This window comes from Salvelinus namaycush, chromosome 30, assembly GCF_016432855.1.
Source record: "Salvelinus namaycush isolate Seneca chromosome 30, SaNama_1.0, whole genome shotgun sequence".
Lineage (NCBI taxonomy): Eukaryota > Metazoa > Chordata > Actinopteri > Salmoniformes > Salmonidae > Salvelinus > Salvelinus namaycush.
This window is the reverse complement of record NC_052336.1, coordinates 29,355,201-29,382,600: the sequence shown is the minus strand read 5'-3', so window position 1 is coordinate 29,382,600 and position 27,400 is coordinate 29,355,201. Positions and strand designations below refer to the sequence as shown.

General features: G+C 42.5%; 1 protein-coding gene across 1 annotated transcript in view; it reads left to right on the top strand.

Moving 5' to 3' along the window:
- The first annotated feature begins 811 nt into the window (after window positions 1–811).
- LOC120024916 (LARGE xylosyl- and glucuronyltransferase 2) overlaps window positions 812–27,400 on the top strand; it is a 94,426-nt gene continuing 67,837 nt past the window's right edge. Inside the window, exon 1 of the mRNA XM_038969283.1 lies at window positions 812–1,347. The gene's annotated coding sequence lies outside the window, so the exon portion shown is untranslated. The remainder of the gene's footprint in view (window positions 1,348–27,400) is intronic.

The window sequence follows — 27,400 nt, the reverse complement described above, 5'->3', positions numbered from 1 at the left end:
GGTAATGACTGTGTGAGTGAGTGAGTGAGTGAGTGAGTGAGTGAGTGAGTGAGTGAGTGAGTGAGTGAGTGAGTGAGTGAGTGAGTGAGTGAGTGAGTGAGTGAGTGAGTGAGTGAGTGTTATTGTGTGTATGTGAGTATATGTTTGCGCGTGTGAGTTATTGTGTGTATGTGAGTATGTGTTTGCGTGTCTGAGGTAATGAGTGAGTGAGTGGTGTGTGTGTCTGAGTGGGTGAACAGGGAGTACAGGAAGTGGCTAAGCGGCACACATCCTGGGGTCGTGAGCTTGGTGACGGGCTTGAACGCTGAGTTGTAGTCAATGAACAGCATCCTCACACAGGTGTTCCCCTTTCTAGGTGGGAGAGGGCAGTGTGGAGTGCAATTGAGATTGTCTTGTCTGTGGATCTGTTGGAGCGGTATGCAAATTGAGATTTTGGGAACAGGAATGATGGTAGTCACCTTGAAATGTGAGGATTACCGACTGAGACAAGGAGAGGTTGAAAATGTCAATTGAGACACCTGCCAGCTGGTGTGTGTATGTGTGCATATGTGTCTGTTTGCGTGTGTGGGTGTTGAAGCACGTGCGTGTGTCCGAGTTAGTGAGTGTTTAGTGTGATTACTCCTAAGTGTTAACCTGTGCCAATGTCTGAATCACCAGGGAGAGGGAGGGCCTGGGAGTGTGTGTATTTCAGTGTGTGGGTGGTCAGTGCTCTCCTATTGGCTGAAACCCGAGGGGGTGTATTTCGGGGCTGGGCCAGGGCTTATGTGGGAGGGGCCGTGCGTTCAGTCTTTCTCTCGCTCAGTCTAGAGCGGAGTGTGTGAGTGTGCACACAACAGAGAGAGCAGACGATAGAAAGAGAGAGCTGTTCTATTCTGGTTTTTATTCTGTCTATCCGTTTGTCTCCTCCAGACACCCAGGACTCCTCTGGCTCTCTCTACCCCGGCAGGGTGTTTGCTGTTGGTGTAACACTCGACCAGCTCAGCCTCCCTCCTGTTGGGAACTCTGGAGCTCCCTCTCTCGCCGTCTGTGTTTGCTCTCCATCGACTGGCTGATTTTCTTCATTTGGAGTGTGTGAGAGTGTGTTTTACTCGGCAGGATTAGGCAGTCAGTATGCACTGTGGTACAAGCTGGTACGGTGGAGGGCGTTTCACTCGTAGGTGTGTGTTGTTGCCTCTCGCTCTGTGAGCCGCACTTGAGTCTCGTACACTCGTCGGATCTAACAGAACAAGCACCCACCATTCCCAAGGATTTGGGATATTTGTATAAAGGTTTAGCCTTCCCTGAGTTGTGGATACAGAGAGGGACTACACATTACAACTTCCCCGAGGAGTAACATCGTCTGAGCAGGTGAGAGAGACGTACCACTGCTTTCACTGGTTATCCACATGGACTGAGGTGTGTGCTTACGTGTGCCAGCTTTTAAATCTGTTCATGTCGTGGGTAGGGGATTCCATGGCGAGTTGCATAAACTAGAGTCTGGTTCAGAGGGAGCAGAGCTTATGTGCAGCTTTCTGCAGTAAATCATAAACTGAACTGAATATGTTGACGAGTATTTTCCGCATGGATGTTTGTCTGTGTGGTTTGTGGGCAGATTCCATGTTTTGGTGCGTTTGTGTAGGTCAGTGTGCTTTTTTGGTAGTTTTCGTGTGTGTGTGTGTGTGTGTGTGTGTGTGTGTGTGTGTGTGTGTGTGTGTGTGTGTGTGTGTGTGTGTGTGTGTGTGTGTGTGTGTGTGTGTGTGTGTGTGTGTGTGTGTGTGTGTGAGATCAGGTACATGTGACTGGTCTGTGGGCTATAGCCGAGGAAAGGTTAGAGCTACATTAACAACATTCTTCTCTGCTGAGCCTCAGAGTATGGAGACCTCCCCCTTACTATCCCCTTATACCCACATCTGTACACCCTGCCCCCTCACCCCCTATCACATCTGCACCCTCCCCTCAGGCCCCCTGCTTGCACCCCCTATTAAGGCCCCATTCCCCCACCCCCATAACCCCTATCCCACTCCTGTACCACCACCCCCCCCCCCCCCCCCCCCCACACACACACACACACACACCACCTTTATTGCTTCCCCATCCTAGCTCACTCCCCCACACACACATCACTGACCACCCCTGGGGTCTCGCTCAAACAGCTGTTACTTCCTCGACACTTTAAACACTTCGCTGGTCACAGGTTGAGGAATGGTTCCAAAAAAAAATCGCAACATCCACCTAAAATGAACCTTACAAATCGCAGTGTTGGGCGATTTGGAAAGCCACAGTCAGTCAATAAATAATAGAATAGTACTGGTAGGAAAGGCTTTCATCTTTAGCTCACAATCTGGGGATACTATATGATTAGAAAGGTTCAAAATGTAAAACATCACAGCACAATTGAAAAATGTATGGCACATGGGAACCAAACGAGGGTGGTCTATGGTGATAGGTGGGATGGGCTGAGAGTGGCTGAGGGGTGGGATTAAAGAGCTTATGGTTGGTAATGTATTATTGTTTTGTGATTGCTTTATATACAAGTACCATGTATGTCAAATATGTATGCTAAATGTGTATGTAATATGTATATGTAAAATGTATGTATATGTAGCAGAAAAGCTGTAAAAAACTAAAAAAGATATGTGTCCTACAAAGGAGGTGGGGGGGTGGGTTAATAGTAATAAACGAGAAAAAAAATACAAAAAATCTAAGGAAACAAAAAAATACAAAAAACTCTTGGTTGTTGCTTTTCTGCTCCTCTCTCCCTCCCTCCACTTCTCCTCTACCCTTCCTTGCTTCTCTCCCTCCCTCACTCGTCTCCTCCTCCACCCTTCCTTGCTTCTCTCCCTCCCTCACTCGTCTCCTCCTCCACTTCTTCTCTCCCTTGCTCCTCTCCTCCCTTCTTTCATTCCTCATCTCCCCTGCTGCCATTTACCATCTACCACTCTATGGGCTACCGCTGCAACGAGCTCCTGTAAAACAGTAACCAGTGTGTGTGTGTGTGTCAGGATATGTTTTATGCCTTATGCCTTATGCCTTATCTTCTGGAGGAATGCTGTATTACTTCTCTCCCTGGGTTCTTTACCTCCTCTCTCTCTCTCTCTCTCTCGCACTCACTCACTCACTCAATCTCACTAAATTTTTCAATTCAATGTAAGGGCTTTATTGGCATGGGAAACATATGTTAACATTGCCAAAGCAAGTGAAGTAGATAATAAACAGAAGTGAAATAAACAATACAAATGAACAGTAAACATTACACTCACAAAAGTTCCAAAAGAATAAAGACATTACAAATGTCATATTATGTGCAAAATGTAATAGTTAAAGTACGAAAGGGAAAATAAATGAACATAAATATGGGTTGCATTGACAATGGTGTTTGTTCTTCAGTGGTTGCCCTAGTCTTGTGGCAACAGGTCACAAATCTTGCTGCTGTGATGGCACACTGTGGTATTTCAACCAATGGATATGGGAGTTTATCAAAATTGTGTTTGTTTTAGAATTCTCTGTCTAGCTGTGAAATCTGAAATATGTGTCTCTAATATGGTCATACATTTAGCAGGAGGTTAGAAAGTGCAGGTCAGTTTCCACCTCATTTAAGTGAAAATGAAAATTCTGGCACACATGTATTTGGGGAGTTTCTCCCATTCTTCTCTGCAGATCCTCTCAAGCTCTGTCGGGTTGGATGGGGAGCATTGCTGCACAGCTATTTTCAGGTCTCTCCAGAGAGGTTCGATCGGGTTCAAGTCCGGGCTCTGGCTGGGCCACTCAAGGACATTCAGAGACTTGACCCGAAGCCCCTCCTGCGTTGTCTTGGCTGTGTGCTTAGGATCGTTGTCCTGTTGGAAGGTAAATCTTCGCCCCAGTCTGAAGTCCTGAGCGCTCTGGAGCAGGTTTTCATCAAGGATCTCTCTGTATGTTGCTCCGTTCATCTTTGCCTCGATCCTGACTAGTCTCCCAGTCACTGCTGCTGAAAAACATCCGTACAGCATGATGCTGCCACCACCATGCTTCACCGTAGGGATGGTGCCAGGTTTCCTCCAGACGTGACGCTTGACATTCAGGCCAAAGAGTTCAATCTTGGTTTCATCAGACCAGAGAATCTTGTTTTTCATGGTCTGAGAGTCTTTAGGTGCCTTTTGGCAAACTCCAAGTGGGCTTTTATGTAACTTTTACCGAGGAGTGGCATCCGTCTGGCTATTCTACCATAAAGGCCGGCAGGTAGCCTAGTGGTTAGAGCGTTGGGCCAGTAACCAAAAGGTTGCTGGACCGAATCCCTGAGCTGAAAAGGTACAAATCTGTTCTGCCCCTGAACAAGGCAATAACCCACTGTTCAAGGTTAGGCCGTCATTGTAAGTAATAATTTGTTCTTAACTGTTAAATAACTGTAAAATAAAAAAGTGTGCTGCAGAGATGGTTGTCCTTCTAGTAGCTTCTAGTAGCTCTGGAGCTCTGTCAGAGTGACCATTGGGTTCTTGATCACCTCCATGACCCTTCTCCCCTGATTGCTCAGTTTGGCCAGGTGGCCAGCTCTAGGAAGAGTCCTGGTGGTTCCAAACTTCTTCCAGTTAAGAATGATGGCCACTGTGATCATGGGGACTTTCAATGCTGCAGAATTTTTTTGGTACCCTTTCCCAGATCTGTGCCTCGACACAATCCTATCTCGGAGCTCTACGGACAATTCCTTCGACCTCATGGCTTGGTTTTTGCTTTGACATGCACTGTCAACTGTGGACCTTATATATATATATATATATACACACACACACACACACACACACACACACACACACACACACACACACACACACACACACACACACACACACACACACACACACACACACACACACACACACACACACACACACCTTTGTGTCTTTCCAAATCATGTCCAATCAATTGAATTTACCACAGTTGGACTCCAATCAAGTTGTAGAAACATCTCAAGGATGATCAATAGAAACAGGATTACCCTGAGCTCAATTTCAAGTCTCATAGCAAAGGGTCCACTTATGTAAATAATGTATTTTAAAGTTTTTTGACATTTGCAAAAATAAAATTAAAAAACGTTTTTGCTTTGTCATTATGGTGTATTGATTGTAGATTGCTGAGGATTTTTATTTTTTTTATACATTTTAGAATAAGTCTGTAATGTAACAACGTGTAAAAAGTCAAGGGGTCTGAACACTTTCCGAATGCACTGTACTTGCACATTATAACGCCGCTGTACATAGCCAATAACATGATATTCGACATCTACATTTTTTTTACAACTTTTGTGAATGTAATGTTCACTAATGTTTCCCTTGTTTATTCAATTTTGAGAGAGAGAGGCCACTGTGAACGAGCTGAAAGACAAAGCAAGAAGGGCCTTCAATGCCATCAAAGGGAATATAAAATTAGACATTTGGATCTGGCTAAAAACAGAGCCCCAGGACAGCAACACAATTAGACCCAACCAAATCATGTGAAAACAAAAGGATAATTACTGGACACATTGGAAAGAATTTTCACCTCATTTAAGATTGGGTCAGTCACAGTGGTCAGGTATTCTGCCACTGTGTACTCTGTTTAGGGCCAGATAGTACTCCAATTTACGCCGTTTTTTTGTTTGATTCTTTTCGTGTGTGAAATATTTATATTTTTGCTTTCTCATAATTTGGTTGGGTCTTAATGTGTTTCTGTCCTGGGGCTCTTTGTTGTCATTGTAAATAAGAATTTGTTCTTAACTGACTTGCCTGGTTAAATAAAGATTCAAATTTAAATTCTCTCTCTCTCTCGCTCTCTCCCTCTCTCTCCCTCCCTCTCTCTCTGTGTGCTGATGCTTGTAATGCTTATAAAGATTTGGCATGAATTCAGTCATTGCACTTCAGACGTGTGTTTGGTTAGCCCAACAGCTAGCTGTGTGTCCTGGATGGATGGCGCTAACACCTGGGACACGATCAGGAGCTAGACGTTGTGGAACGTTGCAGATAGACATGTCATGAATAGAACTGTATCCACTTTATATTATGTTCACTCTACCTATTTGTATATAATGTTTGTAAACTTTGTTTAAACTCCTCTGTATGTCTTCTCTCTCTAAATCTTGTTAATCACTAGCCGCACCATTTTACCAAGTAAAATTCTGAGTATGCGTCAATGTACGTGGTGAATAAAAGTGATTCCGATTTTGGCACGATTCCTAATTCTACATGTCCGAGAGGCGTGTTTGTTCTACATAATGTATTTCTATTCCCTGCTCCCAGTCTGCACTGATTGAATTCCAGCTTCAGTCTTTTGCTTTACCTACACAACTCTGGACATCCATGGGTTCTCCCAGTCCATTTCCCAGGTAACCTCTAGTGCTGAATGCAATATGTTAATGTGACGCTCTGATATGAGCCACTGATGCGTAGCGTAGCATAGCTGCCACCGTGAAGGAGCTTATCAGCCCATGTTAACTGGTGCAGCCTATTGGTAAGGTGTGTGTGTGTGTCTGTGTGCATGCATGCGTGTGTTTTTATCAGCCCATCCCTATCAAAGGCCCAGCCCTCAGCAGCTGAGACGTACGTATGCATGTATGTTTGTGATTCCGATTAGACTAAGTGTCAGTGCCACAAGATATGACTTTTTATGGCAGTATCAGTTTTATGAGGAGTTAAAACTGGACCCCTCTCTTCTCCTATGAATGTGGAACTCGAGATGAAACTCTGTGGAGAAATTAAACACCGTGATGTAAATGAATGTGTTTATGCAATGTAAGTGTAATTACGTGTTATGAGCACAGACGTGCATGTGCGTGTGCACGCACACACACGCTGCTCAGCCAGTGGTGGTCGGATGTGCTCTTTGACATTGTGACCTGTTACCGTAGCAACGGATGGACATTAATCCTACCGAGAGAAGGGGAGATGGGCGTCCAGCCTCTAACGTTTTAGAGCGGTGGGCCAGTAACCGAATGGTCATTGAGCAAAGAACTTAACCCCCTAATTGCTCCTGTAAGTCACTCTGGATAAGACTGTCTGCTTAATGACTAAACGTTCCCCCTCTGCCCTCCATGACTCATGCATGATGTATGACTTCAGAGTGACCCCTCTTTGTCCCATGGGAACCCCACAGTAAACCCTGTAGGTTCAAGCTTGTAAGTACCCTCCCCCCGGTTCTTTTAGTACTGATTGATGAACTGGTGGCGTGCTCTCTGGAGCAGATGACAAAACAATGATGCTTTTATTAGTTACCGACTAACGGAGATTACCGGGCCTGTACCTCACGCTCTCTTTCTCATACGCCCACATTCTCTCATTAACACTCTCGCTCTCTACCTCGTGCACTTTCTCTCCGTGGTTCATTCTTTCTTTCCCTCTGCAATTTCCTCACCATGTGTTCTGTCTCTCCCTTCGTTTGATCCTGTTTTCTTTCGATTCCTTCGCTCTTTTTGCTCAGCAGTAAAATGGCAGGGATGGCAGACATTTCCGTATTAAGCCAAAATCTCTTTATTACACCCATGGCTGATTTATGAAAGACCACGCCCCACCCCCCTCTCCTCTCTTTCCCCCATCCCTCTCAACCCTCCTCTAGACGCTCCCCTGTTCCTCTAATGGTAATGCTTTCTCCATTAACCCCACCTGATGGCTATGCGAGTAATTATAAGTCTATTGACGGCCCTGTGGCCACACACAATGAGAAATAAATAACGCGTTCGCCCAAGCAGAAACGCATTGGTTAGCTCTCTCCCTCCCTGCTCCCACCTCTCTCTCTCTCTCTCTCTCTCTCTCTCTCTCTCTCTCTCTCGCTCTCTCTCTTACACAACTCAAGAAGCTATAGGCCTTGATTTTTCCACAGAACTGCATTGTGCCTTACATCTCTTATTGGCTATTGTATGAGTTCTGACTCACAGAGAGCCTCGCTCTATTATCTTCCCTTCAACAGCAAGGCTGTGTCCTTTATCCACATACCGTGTGTGTTCCACTCCTCGTCCACTCCACTTTCAACTCCACTCCCCCACCGCCATTATTATACGTATGCTGTGTTCACAAATAGAACTGGTGAATGATGTGAATAGGTTGTTGAGTCCATCTGTATTCTTCTCTGACGTATGTGGAATATTGTATGTATGACCTATAGCCGTATCATTTTAGAGTGGAGCCATGGCCATATTATCCAGCCTTTTTTTCCCACATGGGCCGTCTTCCTATAGTATATGTAAAGCTTTACCGCTCTGTTGGTAAATCTAAATAGGCATATGTATGTGACTCCTATCCTTCCTTCACACTTGACTCCTTTCCTTCCTTCCTTCTGTACTGGTGAAAGCATACATTTGGTTGGCGTCACACTTGTCACTTTGACTTATCACTTGCTTTTAGATCAGAGCAAGAAAAAGTAGAGGAGAAGAAGCCACTTTATTTTGAGATGCAAACATTGACAATATTGTTATCGTTTCATAGCCATCTTTTCCAGAGGTTAGGGGTCATAGCGTCCTACATAACGTCAACCCCTGCTCCGCTGGACCTGCTGATGCTGTTAAGTTATTGAGGCAATTTCAAGTTGTTATAACTCATATTTCATTCACTTTGGAGTCATGCCACATTACTTACACTGGTATGATTTATCGTTGGTTGTTGGTCACTAAATCTCCACCGTGTGGTGTTGTGTGAGACATTAGGCAAGCCTTGGCGCCAGGATGATTTGCTGTGATAGGGAGTGGCGCATGAAGACTTCTGATTGCTTGATTGATTCGAGGTCGTTGTTGTTTGTTTACTCACTTTGGATGTTTACTTCCGCAGTATGCCCGAGAACGCTTGTCAGACTCATGGCTTAGGGGTCGGCAATAACCATTAACTAGTGTAAGTCAAACTATGCTGTAACTAAGATGGCGAATCAACATTTTTACAACTCGTTTATCGAAGGCCCCCTTCTTGATTTATGCCATGTTGTGAAAATATCGTCCGATGCCGTTGTGTGCTCAATAATTGAATTAGGCACTCTGTGTACGCAGTGCTATTTCACTTCACTGTGCTTGGAGTTTAAGACCCTCTCCTAGTTATAGAGACTCAAAGAGGGAAGGCGGCAGAGAGAGAATGGGGTTGGTAGAAGTTTAATATGAAATATTGAAGTACTACTACTTTGTTCCCTCCCGGTGCACGAAAGCATGCAGGAGGCATGTTGAAACAACGTGTTCACATCTAACGTTCATCCAACATTCATGCCACATTGTGGTGTATGTGTGTGTGTGTCTGACACAGAATGCCTGAGAGTAGGCCTACACTCCTCCAACAAACTACTTTCGAAAGGAGTGGGAACAAAGCAGAACACAGACACACAAAGAGATTATATAAAAAAAGAAATAAGAAGTTATATGATATAACTGTTCTTCCGTACTGGTTCAGATTCTTATGGGCGTGTGTAATCACTATCAGCCAGGATATGCTCTCGATACTTTCTAGTTCTGTGTGTGTGTGTGTGTGTGTGTGTGTGTGTGTGTGTGTGTGTGTGTGTGTGTGTGTGTGTGTGTGTGTGTGTGTGTGTGTGCTTCCGAACTGAGGTCATTTCACTGCACTCGTTTTCCTGTAGACATCCAAAGCAGAGTCTGACGAGATAGCCTTGCAGCCATCCCTCTCTTCCACATGGATGAACAGAGAGAAATGGAAGACAAGGAGGGATGAGAGTGGGAGCAGAGTATAAAGAGAGACTGGGGAGGATGGTTGATATCATGGCCCCTGTCCAACATTTTCCCACTCATCCTGCTCTTTTCATATTGAGATGGGTGAAGGGAAGGGTTCCGCCAGGCAGACAGAGAGGAGTCAGGGTGTGCGTATGTGCATGTGTGTGCACGTGCGTGCATGTGTGTGTGTGTGAGACCTGTAGAGGAGTTGCCCCTCCTCATGCCCACTATTGTGCTCCGAAGAGATGGGCAGCACTTACTCAGTACCTATTATACCGAACACTATAGGTGAGTGTGAGTCCAGGGTCATAGAGCTGCAGAGACATGCATGAGACTGAACATGTGGCTGATTATTCAGTTTCATTCAGTGAATTTAATCCATGACACTAATGTTAGCTAGTCCTTTAGAATAGGGGATAATTCTGTTCTGAATAGGTAACTGGCACCTGCTTTATCCTCTCTTCCCCCTGCTCTATATAACATATCCATAGCTGTTTAATTGCTAATAGCCACTAATAGCTCTACAGGCCCCGATGCCTACATGACTGAATAGGCTGATAGGTGCTTTACATAGAAATACCACCGTACTGTTGTGTCTGTAACAGCTGCCCCAATAAGACCAGTAAATTCTACTCAATATGGCCCAGTACATCTTTTTTGAAGGTAAATACAGTATAATGTGACACAACATAACTTTTGTTGTACAATGCATTCTTACGTCCGTACAGTTACGTAGTAGAAAAATAACACTGCTACCTCTATGGCTCAAACTGCTATGTATTGTTTTGAAGTGGTGGGATCTGTGTAGTACAATATAGATCGGGTTGGAGTTCCTAATGGCATGACTTTCTATTGCTGCTCTGTGTATCTGTGACCCAGTTTGTAGATCTGTAAAGTCAGAGGGAGATGCCTTGTCCGCTGGCTGTGTTCCCGACTTCCCTATACCTGCGTGTTTAAAGGAGAGGTTCACCCATTTTGAATGTTATGGTTTTTGTGCGTCTCTGAGGGATGCTCTATTGATTCCCAGTGTCATGTTTTCATGTGTATCTGAGCTGTTGCCGTTCAAGCATGCAGAAAGTATGACGTAGCGTTGCGATAAAGCCACTCTCACTACGCTGGAGGTTAATAGGAATATGACTTTTAAAATCACGAAAACCTCTGATATACCGTATGTCAGATTTCAATACTGGCCGATGTCATAACGCAGAGCGTTGTCTTCTCTTGAATGAGCCATTGGTCGTATTTTTGCGATTTTCCTACTTCGAGAAATGTGTAATTTAACAGAGGATCTAGCACATTTTCTCCTATTTGTCTGCCTCTTCAGTCCAGGGTGCATTGCATGGTGCTGTTGCATGGCTGTTGTGAATGTCAGACTTCATTCTGTGAGACATATCGATCTGCAGGTTGAACATGGTGAGATTGTTGACTCCTAAATTGATAGTGCAGTTTGTTTAGGCGATTTTACAGTTAACTAGCTGCTTCACATGCTGATACTGACTTTGGTATTATTGTGTGTAGCTACGTTTGCTAGCTACTTAGCTACCTAGCTAGCCAGCTCATAGAGAGAGCATTGCATTGTGGGGTTTGTAGTTTACTTGAGCTGCAACATATTTTCACATGTTGCTACCAACCTTATTATAATGACAAAATGAAACATTTGTTCACAAAAAGTATTGTTCTCACATATTAGTGTTGTTTAACACTGTAAATGAATGAATGAATGAATGAATGAATTCGTGGTTCTGGATAGGTTTTTCCTTTTATCAAGAATCGTTGATCTACAGTGGTTCCTCCTTTAAAAGTTGCGTTGTACTGCGGCACACCTTGCGTGCTGCTGCAGCATTCTGTGGCACGTCATTTAATTATCAGCCATTTTTTCTGTTACTGCAAGTTATTGCTAGTTTGACTACCAGAGGGCATCTTTGAGAAGCATTTGATAGTATTCCATATTGGCATTACCAGAGAATTTTGAAACCTTTTTTGTAATAACATAAAATATGGGATTGATTTTAAGAAATTTGGCTTAATTAATTTAATTAATATTATGGGGTTTCGATTCAGAGAAAAACTAAAAACTAAACCCTCAGGGTTTCCGTTAGGATGGAATGGAAAATATGGCGCTGAACAACGTGACGGTCGGGAGTGGGCTACATGATTGGAGGATTCTAAATTGTTTGCCTTCATTTGACAACTTGGTTCCAATATTTCCGTAAATCAGTGATATTTATTCCCATAGTAATTCGTATGGGTCATTAACTAAATCAACATCTGCATTTTGAAAGAGTTTTTTAAATCATTATTTTATTAACGAAACGTGTTTATTTGTTTATTAGGCTACTGTGCAGTCTACAATACACACTGTAGTCAACATGGGTAAGGGCCTAATTTTTATAACATTAACCATGTGTATGTAGATGTGGACAGATAGATACGAATGATTTGTTTAAAGGTCACACCTAGCTCAAGTTGGGGCGGGGGGGTGTTTCTCACCTAGCTCGGCTATTAGACAATTCTTTAGTAAAGGTTGAATAGTCTATCGTTCAGCTAATAGCCCACCCTGCTACGTTTGTGAAAAACGAATAATAATTATTTTCCCCCTTCCCACATGTTAAAGACTCCAATTAATAAAGTGTTTTTAGCCACAATCGGCCCCAACCCCAATTAATACATTTGGGCACAGTCGATAGCGTTCTGGACATCAGGCTAGAATGTTGAGGGTTCGAAACCTGCTCCTGCTTGTTTCATTACATTATTATGCAGGTCTCAGAGCAAATAGCCTGGATTGTTACTCCCATCTCGTTTCTCGCTCTCTTCCACGCGTCATTCAGCACGCTTGTGGGCGTGCTGGCAGGATGTAATGTTTTTTATTCTGTATATATGAATTACAAATCAGCCTTTACTTAAATCATGTTTCTAGTCTATTGCGTAGTTACAATGTGTAATCATTGATGTCCCAGGAGCAGGAGTGGTAAACACTGTTGAAGTGTATAATTGTAATACATACATGCGGACACAGCAAAAGTCACAGAATGGAGTTTGATACACCTGGTATTGGATATGACAGAGAAAACAAACTTGCTAAATAGCGATATTCGTAAATTAACTTTATGACAGAAAAATATGCACAATCGTTTGTCTCTACATTAACTAACATATTCCTCTCAATTGTAAATGTTTTGCTTGACTCGTTATGATGTTATAACTACTTACATTTGTTCCCTCCGTAATGTTTTGTCAGCCATCTTTGCTGAAGAAAGTCACCAGGGAGGGGTGGCTTGCGTCAAAATCGTCATTGGAACCACTCAATATGATTGGTCAAATAAATTTCTTGGGACCCAAATGCATAATGAGTGCTCTAACTCCCCCTTGTGGTGGTTTGGAGCAGGGAAGCCGTGACGCTGGGTATCTCCAAGTCCCGCGGTGTAAGCCCGCAACTTTTAAAGGAGGGACCACTGTATGCTCTCATCTTGTCTTTATAGTTTTCTTGATTGGCATGTCTATTCTGTGCCACGGTGTTGTGTGTGTGTGGCAGTTTGTGATGTAGCTGTTTGAGAGGGTGTGTGTGTGTGCGTGCCTGTGTGTGTGCTTGCGTGCGTGTATAGTATGCACTCAGTTTCTTGACACACAGGAATAAGTGTTATGCTCTCAAAGTTGTCCACCTGTTCATATATCTAAATCTGCTCTCTCTCCCTCGCTGTATCTCTAGAGATTCTCATTCACTTATTAATCCCCTATGTTTAACAAGGAACCTCAGAACCTTAGAATGGAGACATCCTCTCAATTGTCTCTGGAGCTCTATCTCAGTTTTAGTCAGAACATTCCGGGAGACCGGAAGGCGTCCATGGCCGAGTCAAGACCGAGACCAGAAAAATGTGAATTCAATTCAAGACCATGATTGTCATTTTGTCAATTCCCCACAATAATAAGAGTTAAACATGTCCAGTATTTCTGTGTTCATATTTCAAAACAACTTATGGATTCTTTAGATATTCAGAATAGTTAAAAAATGGATTCTGAGGGAAAATAAAGCCACTCTACAAATTATTACTAACCCACACACAGTGGGGAACAATGGGCCTTCTACACCTTCAGAGAAGGGCTAATCTAGCTGCAGCATTTAATTATAATTATATTATTATTTTCAATGATGTTCTGATTTAATCTCTTCACTTTTGGGGGGGAAAAGAAAGCGTTAACACTGATGAGAAAAAAATATCCAATTAGTATTTTTCTGTGGTTGTCTCTAGGGAGACAAATCTAGCTAGCTAAGTCAGCCATTGGCTAGGCCATCAGAAGCTAGATAAAGGCATCTGCCATTCAACTATATTAGGGCAACATTTTGGAGTGACAGTGGAATCAACCAATCACATTTTGACTGGATGGGACCGTTTTTACAAAAACGTATGGAAACTTCTGCCTTCTTGAAGGCCAACAGGTCACTGCGCAATAGCGAGCAATAGTTTTTCCTTGGGCTAGCTAGCTAACTTTTGTTTTTGGCTAGTTTGCAGCGGCTGCACAGGTGTTATCAAAGAGGATGTTGTTGCTAATGTGTTAGCTTCTCCCTTTTCAAATGATCATCATCATCATCTGGTGAGTGGAACTGTGTTTTATTGCAGCGCACTTGCTGTTGTTAGCCATCTCTTTGAAAATAACTTATCTGTGTGAAACATTTTTGCATTATAGCAACATGAAATATTATAAAAACCTGTTCAAATACACCCCCAGGACGAATATGACACTTTAAAAAAATCTGACAAGCTGCCACTTAGATAAGGTCATTTTCAGTTTTTCATAAATTCTTAGAATGTTTGGGAGTTATGTATACTAAGGCATTTGTGAAAATTCTATAGCAATATAGAGTGGGAAAGCGGCCGTGCATTTGGACAATTTATAGACACTGCAGTAAATAAAACCCAAATAAAAACATCTGTCTTGTCCAGGACCAGAGTCTACACACAGACGTGTGCTCTATAGCCGATCAGAGCTACAGTAGGCCTTTACAGTGCATTCTGAAATTATTTAGACCCCTTGACTTTTTCAACATTTTGTTATGTTACAGATTTATTCTAAAATCGATAAAACAAAATAATCCTCATCAATCTACACACAATAACCCCAAAAAACAGGTTTTTAGAGATGTTTGCAGATATATTTGAAATAAAAAAAAATAAAGAACTTTTGCTATGAGACTCAGAATTGAGCTCAGCTGCATTCTGTTTCCATTGTTCATCCTTGAGATGTTCCCAAAACTTGATTGGAGTCCACCTGTGGTCAATTCAATTGATTGGGCATGATTTGGAAAGGCACACGTGTCTAAATAAGGTCCCACAATTGACAGTGCATGTCAGAGCAAAAACCAAGCCATGAAGTCGAAGGAATAGTCCGTAGAGCTCCGACACATGATTGTGTCGAGGCACAGATCTGGGGAAGGGTACCAAAAAATGTCTGCAGCATTGAAGGTCCCCAAGAACACAGTGGCCTCCATCAGCTCTTCCTAGAGCTGGTCGCCCGGCCAAACTGAGCAGGCGGTGGAGAAGGGCCTTGATCAGGGAGGTGACCAAGAACCCAATGGTCACTCTGACAGAGCTCCAGAGTTCCTCTGTGGAGTTGGGGGAACTTTCCATAAGGACAACCATTTCTGCAGCACTCCACCAATCAGGCCTTTATGGTAGAGTGGAAAAACAGAAGCCACTCCTCAGTAAAAGGCACATGACAGCCCACTTGGAGTTTGCCAAAAGGCACCGAAAGGACTCTCAGACAATGAGGAACAAGATTCTCTGGTCTGATGAAATCAAGATTGAACTCTTTGGCCTGAATGCCAAGCGTCACGTCTGGAGGAAACCTGGCAACATCCCTATGGTGAAGCATCGTGGTGGAAGCATCATACTGTGGAGATGTTTTTCAGCAGCAGGGACTGGGAGACTATTCAGGATCGAGGGAAAGATGTACAGAGCAAAGTACAAAGATATCTTTAGGCGCTCAGGCTCCCCTTCCAACAGAACAACAACCCTAAGCACACAGCCAAGACAACTCAGGAACTCAACTCACAACTCAAGTTTCTGAATGTCCTTGAGTGGCCCAGCCAGAGCCCAGACTTGAACCTAATCGATCATCTCTGGAGAGACCTGAAAATAGCTATGCAGCGACGGTCCCCATCCAACCTGACAGAGATGATCTGCAGAGAAGAATGGGAGAAACTCTCCAAATACAAGTGTACCAAGCTTTTAGCGTCATACCAAAGACTCGAGGCTGTAATTGCTGCCAAAGGTTCTTCAACAAAGTACTGAAGAAAGGGTCTGAATATTTATGTGAATGTGATATTTCAATTTATTGTTTTTTTTTTGTCCCAAAATTTCTAAAAACCTGTTTTTGCTTTGTCATTATGGGGTATTGTGTGTAGATTGATGAGGGGGAACAATTTTAGAATAAGGCTGTAAAGTTAAAAAAAATGTGGAAAAAGTCAAGGTTATTTGGTATTATATTAAGATCCCCATTAGCTGTTGCAAAAGCAGCAGCTACTCTTCCTGGGGTCCACACAAAACATGAAACATAATACAGAATTACATATTACAGAACATCAATTGACAAGAACAGCTCAAGGACAGAAGTACATACATTTAAAAAAAAAGGCACACGTAGCCTACATATCAATGCATACACACAAACTATCTAGGTTAATTAGGGGAGAGGCGTTGTGCCGTGAGGTTTTGCTTTATCTGTTTTTTGAAACCAGGTTTGCTCTTTATTTGATCAATATGAGATGGAAGGAAGTTCCATGCAGTAAGGGCTCTATATAATAATGTACGCTTTCTTGAATTTGTTCTGAATTTGGGGACTGTGAAAAGACCCCTGGTGGCATGTCTGGTGGGATAAGTGTGTGTGTAAGAGCTGTGTTTAAGTTGACTATGCAAACCAATTTGTGATTTTCAACACATGAATGTTTCAGTATAAAATAAAGAAGTGATGCAGTCAGTCTCTCCTCAACTCTTAGCCAAGAGAGACTGGCATGCAAAATATTTATATCAGCCCTCTGATTACAATGAAGAGCAAAACGTGCCGCTCTCTTCTGGGCCAGCTGCAGCTTAACTTGGTTGTTCCTTGCAGCACTGGACCACACGACTGCACAATAATCAAGATTAGACCAAACTTGAGCCTGCAGAACTTACTTTTTGGAGTGTGGTGTCAAAACACCAGAGCATCTCTTTATTACGGCCAGACCTCTCGCCATCTTTACAACCATTGAATCTATATGTTTTGACCATGACAGTTTACAATCTATCAGTTTTGAATTTGGCGCCCTGCAATTTCACTGGCTGTTGTCGAGGTGGGACGCTGTACCAGACAGGTTAATGCCAGTGGCAGGTCATTGGTAAAAACAGGAAAGAGTAGAGGGCCTAGAGAGCTGCCCTGTGGTACACCACACTTTACATGTTTGACATTAGAGAAGCTTTCATTAAAGAAAACCTTTTGAGCTCTGACCAATCGTATCGATGACCAATCGTATCAAGTGGTTTCCATGACGAATTTGACGCTATACCTTAACATGTTTGGTATAAATATTAGTTGTGAACCTAGCTATGAATCTCCTAAGCGGGTTGTATGAACTTCAAAATAGTCTGAATGAGATTAAGTAGAGTATAATGGATTGAGTAGAATATAATATATCTTTGTTCCAAGGATGCAAGTCGTAAATACATGTAGTTATTATCAAGCATGAGATCCCCACATTGTAGCATGTACATTGAATATATTCACTGATCATGTACTCTACCTAGGCAAATAAAGGTTCAGTTTAGGTATGAATGTCTGAGACATTCTTTTTCAGTCATATCCAATACCAGGAGTATCAGACTCCGGTCTTTGAATGATGCTGTGTCTGCATGTATGTATTACAATTATACACTTCAACAGGGTTTATCAATCCTGGTCCTGGGGCATTGCTACACATTGTAACTATGCAATAGACTAGAAACATGTTTTAACTAGTTCAAGGCTGATTTCTAATCCATATATACAGAAACAGATTTTTTTTAAACTGTACACTGCACTTCCTATACATCATGTAAATACTCTAAAACCGGTTCCTCTCAATATCTATTTTCCTTCATCTGCATTGATCTGATAAACACAGGATAGGTGTAGTATTTCATAAAATTAGATACTTATTTTCAACCAGTAGAGAATGTGAAAAGCTTTATTGAAAGAAGTTCCTTATCCAAGTGTTATAAATACATAATGCATGCATTATATTATATTTGTAATATTATATTATAAATACAAGTTCAAATTGAACTTCAATGCACATTTGGTGTCCATTATAAAAACAGAGGGAGAAAGAGAAGGTGGGAAGGGATGTGCGAGAGAGTGTAAAAGACAGAAAGGGAAAGAGGTAAGAACAGAAGAACAGGGAAGACAACATATGATTAATGAATCACAGTGCTACTAAACTTAATATTCTCTCAGTTCCTCACAATTACATTATACATTATAGTTATAGTGTTTCTAGCTGTGTCTCCTTACCAGCCTTGGGCTCCCAGTTGGCATGAAGGTTATCTTAAGATGGGATGAGGTGACGATGATGGGACTGGGGGTTGGCATCCTCTCTCACATCCAAACATGCCTGCAGACAAGCGACAGATGGATGGAGAGAGAGCATGATTAAGCCTTGTGTTTTTTTTTATTCTAACACTATCAGTCATCTTAATCATCAGGAGGTGAAATGCAAAACTGACCTTGGATCATTAACTCTGGGACTACTACATCTCTATCTGTATTTCAATGTGAAGCATCTCTTGAATAATACTTCATGTTGACCCGACCAAGTGACCTCAAACCTCTGATCATGCTGTGCCTTCTACGTAGCCAGTTCAGATGCGGGAGGGTTTACCGACAGTGCTGATATAACCTAGAGGATTTAGGGAGAAGGGGGGGACAGGTGTAAAGTGAAGGAGAGAGACTGTTATTGAGAAAATCAGGTAGTTAAAGAGACAGTGTTCAACAGGCATCTGTGTGTGTGGCCTCACCCGGTGTCCACACTAAGTGGCTGCAGAGTACTTTATGCTGAGAAACATGCACAGACACTTGTGGACAAACAATATAGCATAGTTATAGAAATAATGAAGTGTCTTACTCTTCTCCATGGTTGGTCCTTTTGCCTATTCTTTGAAGGTGGAAGGAGACACAATAACACACCTGAGCCTGCTTACTGCACAACACAATCCATCAATCAGATTGATACACGAGTGTGTAGGTGTGGGTTATAAGGTGTCTAATTGTTCCATATTTTTTCAATATGGGTGACTCTTAACCTGTTAGGCTGGCTGGCCCGACACCGGTACACTTATGACAACATCCAGCTCAAGTGCAGGGCGCGAAATTCAAAAGATATTTTTTTAAAATATTTAACTTTCACACATTAACAAGTCCAAGACACCAGATGAAAGGTGCACATCTTGTGAATCAAGCCAACATGTCCGATTTTTAAAATGTTTTACAGGGAAGACACAATATGTAAATCTATTAGCTAACCACGTTAGCAAAAGACACCACTTTTCTTACTCCATCAGTTTTTTACTCCATCAGTAGCTATCACAAATTCGACCAAATAAAGAAATAAATAGCCACTAACCAAGAAAAAACTTCATCAGATGACAGTCTGATAACATATTTATTGTATAGCATATGTTTTGTTCGAAAAATTTGCATATTTCAGGTATAAATCATAGTTTACATTTCAGCTACAATCAGAAATTGCACCGAAAGCAGCCATAATATTTACAGACACCAACGTCAAATACCTAATTACTCATCATAAAACATTTCTGAAAAATACATAGTGTGCAGCAATTGAAAGACAGGCATCTTGTGATTCCAGACAATATTTCCGATTTATTAAATGTTTTACAGCGAAAACAAAATGTAGCGCTATATTAGCGTAGCCACAATAGCCAGAAACACTTGGGCGCCCACGACCAGTTCACATGCACGACAGATATATGAAATAACATCATAAATTGGGTCTTACTTTTGCTGATCTTTCATCAGAATGTTGAACAAGGTGTCCTTTGTCCAGATGAGTCGTTGTTTGGATTCAGAATGGCAACTTTCCCTCTTCATTTAGCATGGGCACTAGCCGAGTGGCACGGATCTCTCCAACGTAAACAAAGTCAGAGAACGGAACACGGCAAAACTCCCGAAAAAATGTCAATAATCTGATTAAACTATATTGAAAAAACATACATTACGATGATATGGTCACATGTATCAAATAAAATCCGAGCCGGAGATAGTTTTCGTCCATAACGGCAGCAAAACAGAAGGCAATCCCACTTCCAAGTCGCGCGCTTCAGAGTACCGGAAGTGGACGGTCACGTCAAAGAAATAGCTTTTATTCCACCTCAGACCAAGATGAACACAAAATTTCTTCTCTCACATCCTCTTGACACCCAGAGGAAGGCGTATGAAGTGTACGTAGACTCCTACGTGCAATGACCATGTATAGGCAGGAAGTTGAACAGAGCATATATTTCTGACATTCCACTTCCTGGTCAGGGAAAGTGCTGCCAAATGAGTTCTGTTTCACTCAGAGAAATAATTCCAACGGTTTTAGAAACTAGAGAGTGTTTTCTATCCAATAGTAATAATAATATGCATATTGTACGAGCAAGAATTGAGTACGAGGCCGTTTGAAATGGGCACGATTTCACTGGCTACTCAATACTTTCCCTTGCAGCCATAAGAAGTTTTTAAAGAGCCTGTTTTGTTTTTGTACAGACATCACCCTTACCTAAACAGCACCCTCACCTGAGAAGTAGAAGTCAAAGGGAGAGAAACTGGGAATTGAATAACTGCAGTTGACATAGCTAAGTAAATGGGAAAACACTATTTTTCAATGTGGGTGGCTCTTAAAAGAGCCTTTGGTTGTGTATAGTGTAGTCCATGGTGTTGCCAGGGTATAGCACCCTCTTCGATAAAGTAGGAGGTGAAGATCTCCTACACACGGATTGCCTCCCATGCTGCGATGTTGGCCCCCATCCTTGAAACATCCTGCAGAGCAGCAGACCTCTCTGGCACATGGTGGCGAGCTGTAGATCCCCCTCCATCCTCATGAATTTATTCAGGACACAGTTAGCTTTCACATGCCTGAATTCCCCTAGGAGGCAGTCCCAGATGGCCCTGGTCACCCAACCTTGCAGTGCCCTACACAGTGACTATAGGCTATCGAAATGAAGGAATCTCCAGTTGCAAGGTATCTGTAGGAATATGGAAGATAATGTTATCATTAGACTTCTACACCAGGTCATTATGGATTACTGGAGTATAATATCTCTTATAACAAATCATGATAACATTGGATGGATAGATAGATGCATGCACACACATGTGCACATGTAGCATGTGACAACAGCATGGTCATATCAAGAATAGCATCACAAATGAATACATAAATACCACTTGAAGCTTGATGATGAGTTGATCATTTGAATCAGCTGTGTAGTGCTAAACCAAAAACAAAAATGTGCACCCCTTTGAGTCCCCAGGACTGAGAACCACTGCTCTTCATTGGGACATCTTCATCTACAGACAGGCTTTCACCGCTCTTTGTATCCGAGGACAGAAGATATCACAAGAAACAGACTTCATTATACTCAAATTAGACAGCACTGAATATTATGTTACTATTATATCTGTCCTCACTTCTAGGGACTGGAACTACACAAAAGTACCTGCCCTATCCAGAATAGCCTACTCTCTCACTTTGACAGTTGGGGCTGCTATCCTTTCACCCTCCTCCATGGCTGGTAGCTAGCTACCTACAAATGCACATATAGATAGCTAATATGAAGTTAGGTAGCTGGTGATATGGAATCGACTTAGCTAGCTAGCTATACAGTATGTAGAGTAGGTTAGATAGCTAGCTAGCTACATTAGCAGCTCATTTGAGTTAGCCTGCACTGTAGCTGGTGAGCTAATAATATATTTTTTTTTTAATGCATTTTCGAAATGTATTTACTTACTTGAATAGGTTCTCCCAGCCATGTGGACCATTGGAAACAACGCAGCAAAGTGTTTTTGTCACCAGAGCAGTTTAGAGTGCCTTGCAAAAGTATTCATCCCCCTTGGCGCTTTTCCTATTTTGTTGCAGTACAACCTGGAATATAAATTGATTTATATTTGGATTTCATGTAACGGACATACACAAAATAGTCCAAATTGGTGAAGTAAAATGAAAAAAATAACTTAAATTAAGTCCACCTGTATGCAATCTGTGTCACATGATCTGTCACATGATCTCAGTATATATACACCTGTTCTGAAAGGCCCCAGAGTCTGCAACACCACTAAGCAAGGGACACCACCAAACAAGTGGCACCATGAAGACCAAGGAGCTCTCCAAACAGGTCAGGGACAAAGTTGTGGAGAAGTACAGATCAGGGTTGGGTTATAAAAGATTATCGAAAACTTTGAACATCCCACATAGCATCATTAAATCCATTATAAAAAAATGAAAAGAATATGGCACTACAACAAACCTGTCAAGAGAGGGCTGCCCACCAAAACTTACGGACCAGGCAAGAAGGGCATTGGTCAGAGAGGTAACAAAGAGACCAAAGATAACCCTGAAAGAGCTCAAAGCTCTACAGCGGAGATTGGATAATCTGTCCATAGGACCACTTTAAGCCGTACACTCCACAGAGCTGGGTTTTACGGAAGAGTGGCCAGAAAAAAGTAATTGTTTAATTAAGAATAAAATAAGCAACACGTTTGGTGTTCACCAAAAGGCATGTGGGAGACTCCCCAAACATATGGAAGAAGGTACTCTGGTCAGATTAGACAAAAATTGAGCTTTTTGGCCATCAAGGAAAATGCTATGTGTCCTTAAACCCAACACCTCTCATCACCCCGAGAACACCTTCCCCACAGTGAAGCATGGTGGTGGCAGCATCATGCTGTGGGGATGTTTTATCATTCGGCAGGGACTGGGAAACTGGTCAGAATTGAAGGAATGATGGATAGCTTTAAATACAGGGAAATTCTTGAGGGAAACCCGTTTCAGTCTTTCAGAGATTTGAGACTGAGATGGAGGTTCACCTTCCAGCCGGACAATGACCCTAAGCATACTGCTAAAGCAACACTCGAGTGGTTTAAGGGGAAACATTTAAATGTCTTGGAATGGCCTATTCAAAGCCCAGACCTCAATCCAATTGAGTATCTGTGGTATGACTTAAAGATTGCTGTACACCAGCGGAACCCATCCAACTTGAAGGAGTTGGAGCAGTTATGCCTTGAAGAATGGGCAAAAATCCCAGTGGCTAGATGTGCCAAGTGTAACGGCAGCCTTCCCTCTCTTCACGAGAAGAGAGAGTGTAGCAGGGATTGGACCAACACGCAGCGTAGCCAGTGCTCAACATGTTTAATTAAGACAAATAAACGTGAACACTTACAAAACAAAATAACAAATGTGGCAAACCGATACAGTCCTTTCTGGTGCAGACAAAACACAAAGACAGGAAACAACCACCCACAAATCCCCAACACAAAACAAGCCACCTATATATGATTCTCAATCAGGGACAACGATTGACAGCTGCCTCTGATTGAGAACCATATTAGGCCGAACACAGAAACAGACAAACTAGACACACAACATAGAATGCCCACCCAGCTCACGTCCTGACCAACACTAAAACAAGCAAAACACATAAGAACTATGGTCAGGACGTGACACCAAGCTTATAGAGACATACCCCAAGAGACTTGCAGCTGTAATTGCTGCAATAGGTGCCTCTACAAAGTATTGACTTTGGGGGGTGAATAGTTATGCACGCTCAAGTTTTCTGTTTTTTTGTCTTATTTGTTGTTTCACAATAAAAAATATTTTGCATCTTAAAAGTGGTAGGCATGTTGTGTAAATCAAATTATTCAACCCCCCAAAAAATCCATTTTAATTCCAGGTTGTAAGGCAACAAAATAGGAAAAATGCCAAGGGGGGTGAATACTTTCGCAAGCCACTGTGCTATTTACCTGTGAGTAAATTAATGAAATGGAGAAAGGATTAAACTATTTACCCATTTAATAACCAGATCATACAAATTTACAATGCTGGATTCTTGATGCACAATCGAACGTGCTGCTAAATGCTGCCAGCACACCCACAAGCAAGCCACTCTGGGCTTCCGGAGCGGCACACAGCAATTTACCACATACTAATGTATCCAGGGAATTAGTGTACGTCATGGAATGTTGAGTCAAATATAACCTTTTTTAAAATCTATTATGAAGTTGGTTTTGTAGCATAAAATGTGTATTTGATATTTTTTACTGATATTATGATTGTCTGTTTTTTCGTATCTGCAAAGTAGTTAAAAACTCTGTCACTTTCACTTTAAACGTTAGGTCACCGGTTACTTTGTGTGCCAAATGTGAAAATGTTTTTTCACAATAGGAGGTAATAGTTGTACATTTCAATTGAGAAATGCTTAATGGTTGTGTTTTTGTATTCTTATGATTGGGACCGACTGGCTTATTATGTCCGAGTTTATGGACTGCTTATTGTTTAACATCATACTGCGGAGTCAATCACCACCTTCCGGAGACACCTGAAACCCCACCTCTTTAAGGAATACCTAGGATAGGATAAAGTAATCCTTCTAACCCCCCCCCCTTAAAAGATTTAGATGCACTATTGTAAAGTGGTTGTTCCACTGGATATCATAAGGTGAATGCACCAATTTGTAAGTCGCTCTGGATAAGAGCGTCTGCTAAATGACTTAAATGTAAATGTAAATACTGTGTGTGACTGCTGTCTTTCCATCGGCCCTATGCAATTGTGTAGTGGTGCCTGGAAGTTCCAAAATGGCCCGCCCAGCGAAGCAAAGGCACCCTGTGTGGAAAATCCTATGTTTTCCAATAGAATTTTCAGATTTTCATCCTCAAAATCAGACCTTTATTTATATTTAAAAAATATACAGTATTTGATGGTCTAAGGCCACAACAATGCTTAAACCACATCAATCTCCCCAGTGGGTGGGCCTTGTCCACCCAGGCCCCATCCATGTGTACACCCCTGATGCAAACAGTGCATAATGACAATTGCGAAACACAAATAGCCTAGCAACCAACACTCCAGACTAAATTTTTTCAATATCCGGTTTGCATACCAATTGTTGCCGTAGTTAGCATTTACTGGTAGACAAGTGCACAACTTTGGTTTTAGACATGGGATTTTTTTATCCAAGCAGATAAACACTCCAAACAGCCTACCCGACCACTCAGAGGCATTTGTATGGTCGTAAAGCACACCGTTGCCTGGTTTTGTATCACATTCGAATGATAAAACAGGGGGGGGGGACAAAAATGCTATTTAAGAATGTATGTGTGTGGGGGGAGTTCATGTCCCAGTGAAAGTTGTGCCCCTGCTGGTAGATATCTTCAATTGAAATGTCTTTCCTACCCTACAGGCTACCGATGTCTTTCTTCTGTGAGCTGCTCCATGCCAAAACCAGTTCAGGGCTGCACAGTCTTGCTCCCTGCAGATTATATTCTGCTGAAACTAGGCTATGTGTGCGGCGCACATTTGAATATATTTCATATGCTTTGCCATTGTGTCGGCTACTTTGTTCATGATTGCTCTATTGTACTACATAATTGATAAGTCGTATACCTCCACTGCGCTACTTTGATACGCATCGGTAGGGATTCAGAAGTGAGTATACACAATGCCCACTGAAAATAAAATGTGTATACCCTCCGCTACACCACTGGCCTTTGTGTTTTACAGAAAGTGCACTCTCCTACATGAGTGCGCTGGTATTATGGTTGCTGTCCTTTCAGAATCACGAACCTGTCACACACTGAAGACCTATAGGTTCACCACTGTACTGACCTGTCACACACTGAAGACCTATAGGTTCACCACTGTACTAACCTGTCACACACTGAAGGCCTATAGGTTCACCACTGTACTGACCTGTCACACACTGAAGACCTATAGGTTCACCACTGTACTAACCTGTCACACACTGAAGGCCTATAGGTTCACCACTGTACTGACCTGTCACACACTGAAGACCTATAGGTTCACCACTGTACTAACCTGTCACACACTGAAGACCTATAGGTTCACCACTGTACTAACCTGTCACACACTGAAGGCCTATAGGTTCTCCACTGTACTAACCTGTCACACACTGAAGACCTATAGGTTCACCACTGTACTGACCTGTCACACACTGAAGACCTATAGGTTCACCACTGTACTAACCTGTCACACACTGAAGACCTATAGGTTCACCACTGTACTGACCTGTCACACACTGAAGACCTATAGGTTCACCACTTTACTAACCTGTCACACACTGAAGACCTATAGGTTCACCACTGTACTAACCTGTCACACACTGAAGGCCTATAGGTTCACCACTGAAGGCCTGTAGGTTCACCACTGTACTAACCTGTCACACACTGAAGGCCTATAGGTTCACCACTGTACTAACCTGTCACACACTGAAGGCCTATAGGTTCACGACTGTACTAACCTGTCACACACTGAAGGTCTATAGGTTCACCACTGTACTAACCTGTCACACACTGAAGGCCTATAGGTTCACCACTGTACTAACCTGTCACACACTGAAGACCTATAGGTTCACCACTGTACTAACCTGTCACACACTGAAGACCTATAGGTTCACCACTGTACTGACCTGTCACACACTGAAGGTCTATAGGTTCACCACTGTACTAACCTGTTACACACTGAAGACCTATAGGTTCACCACTGTACTGACCTGTCACACACTGAAGGCCTATAGGTTCACCACTGTACTAACCTGTTACACACTGAAGACCTATAGGTTCACCACTGTACTAACCTGTCACACACTGAAGGCCTATAGGTTCACCACTGTACTGACCTGTCACACACTGAAGACCTATAGGTTCACCACTGTACTAACCTGTCACACACTGAAGGCCTACAGGTTCACCACTGTACTAACCTGTCACACACTGAAGGTCTATAGGTTCACCACTGTACTAACCTGTTACACACTGAAGACCTATAGGTTCACCACTGTACTGACCTGTCACACACTGAAGGTCTATAGGTTCACCACTGTACTAACCTGTCACACACTGAAGACCTATAGGTTCACCACTATACTAACCTGTCACACACTGAAGACCTATAGGTTCACCACTGTACTAACCTGTCACACACTGAAGACCTATAGGTTCACCACTGTACTAACCTGTCACACACTGAAGACCTATAGGTTCACCACTATACTAACCTGTCACATACTGAAGGCCTATAGGTTCACCACTGTACTGACCTGTCACACACTGAAGACCTATAGGTTCACCACTGTACTAACCTGTCACACACTGAAGACCTATAGGTTCACCACTGTACTAACCTGTCACACACTGAAGACCTATAGGTTCACCACTGTACTAACCTGTCACACACTGAAGGCCTATAGGTTCACCACTGTACTAACCTGTCACACACTGAAGACCTATAGGTTCACCACTGTACTAACCTGTCACACACTGAAGACCTATAGGTTCACCACTGTACTAACCTGTCACATACTGAAGGCCTACAGGTTCTCCACTGTATGGACCTGTCACACACTGAAGGTCTATAGGTTCTCCACTGTATGGACCTGTCACACACTGAAGGCCTATAGGCAGCGTGGTAAGTGTTCATCATATTATTTATTAAACAGAGAACACTAAACAAAATAACAAAGGAGAACGAAACGCAACAGT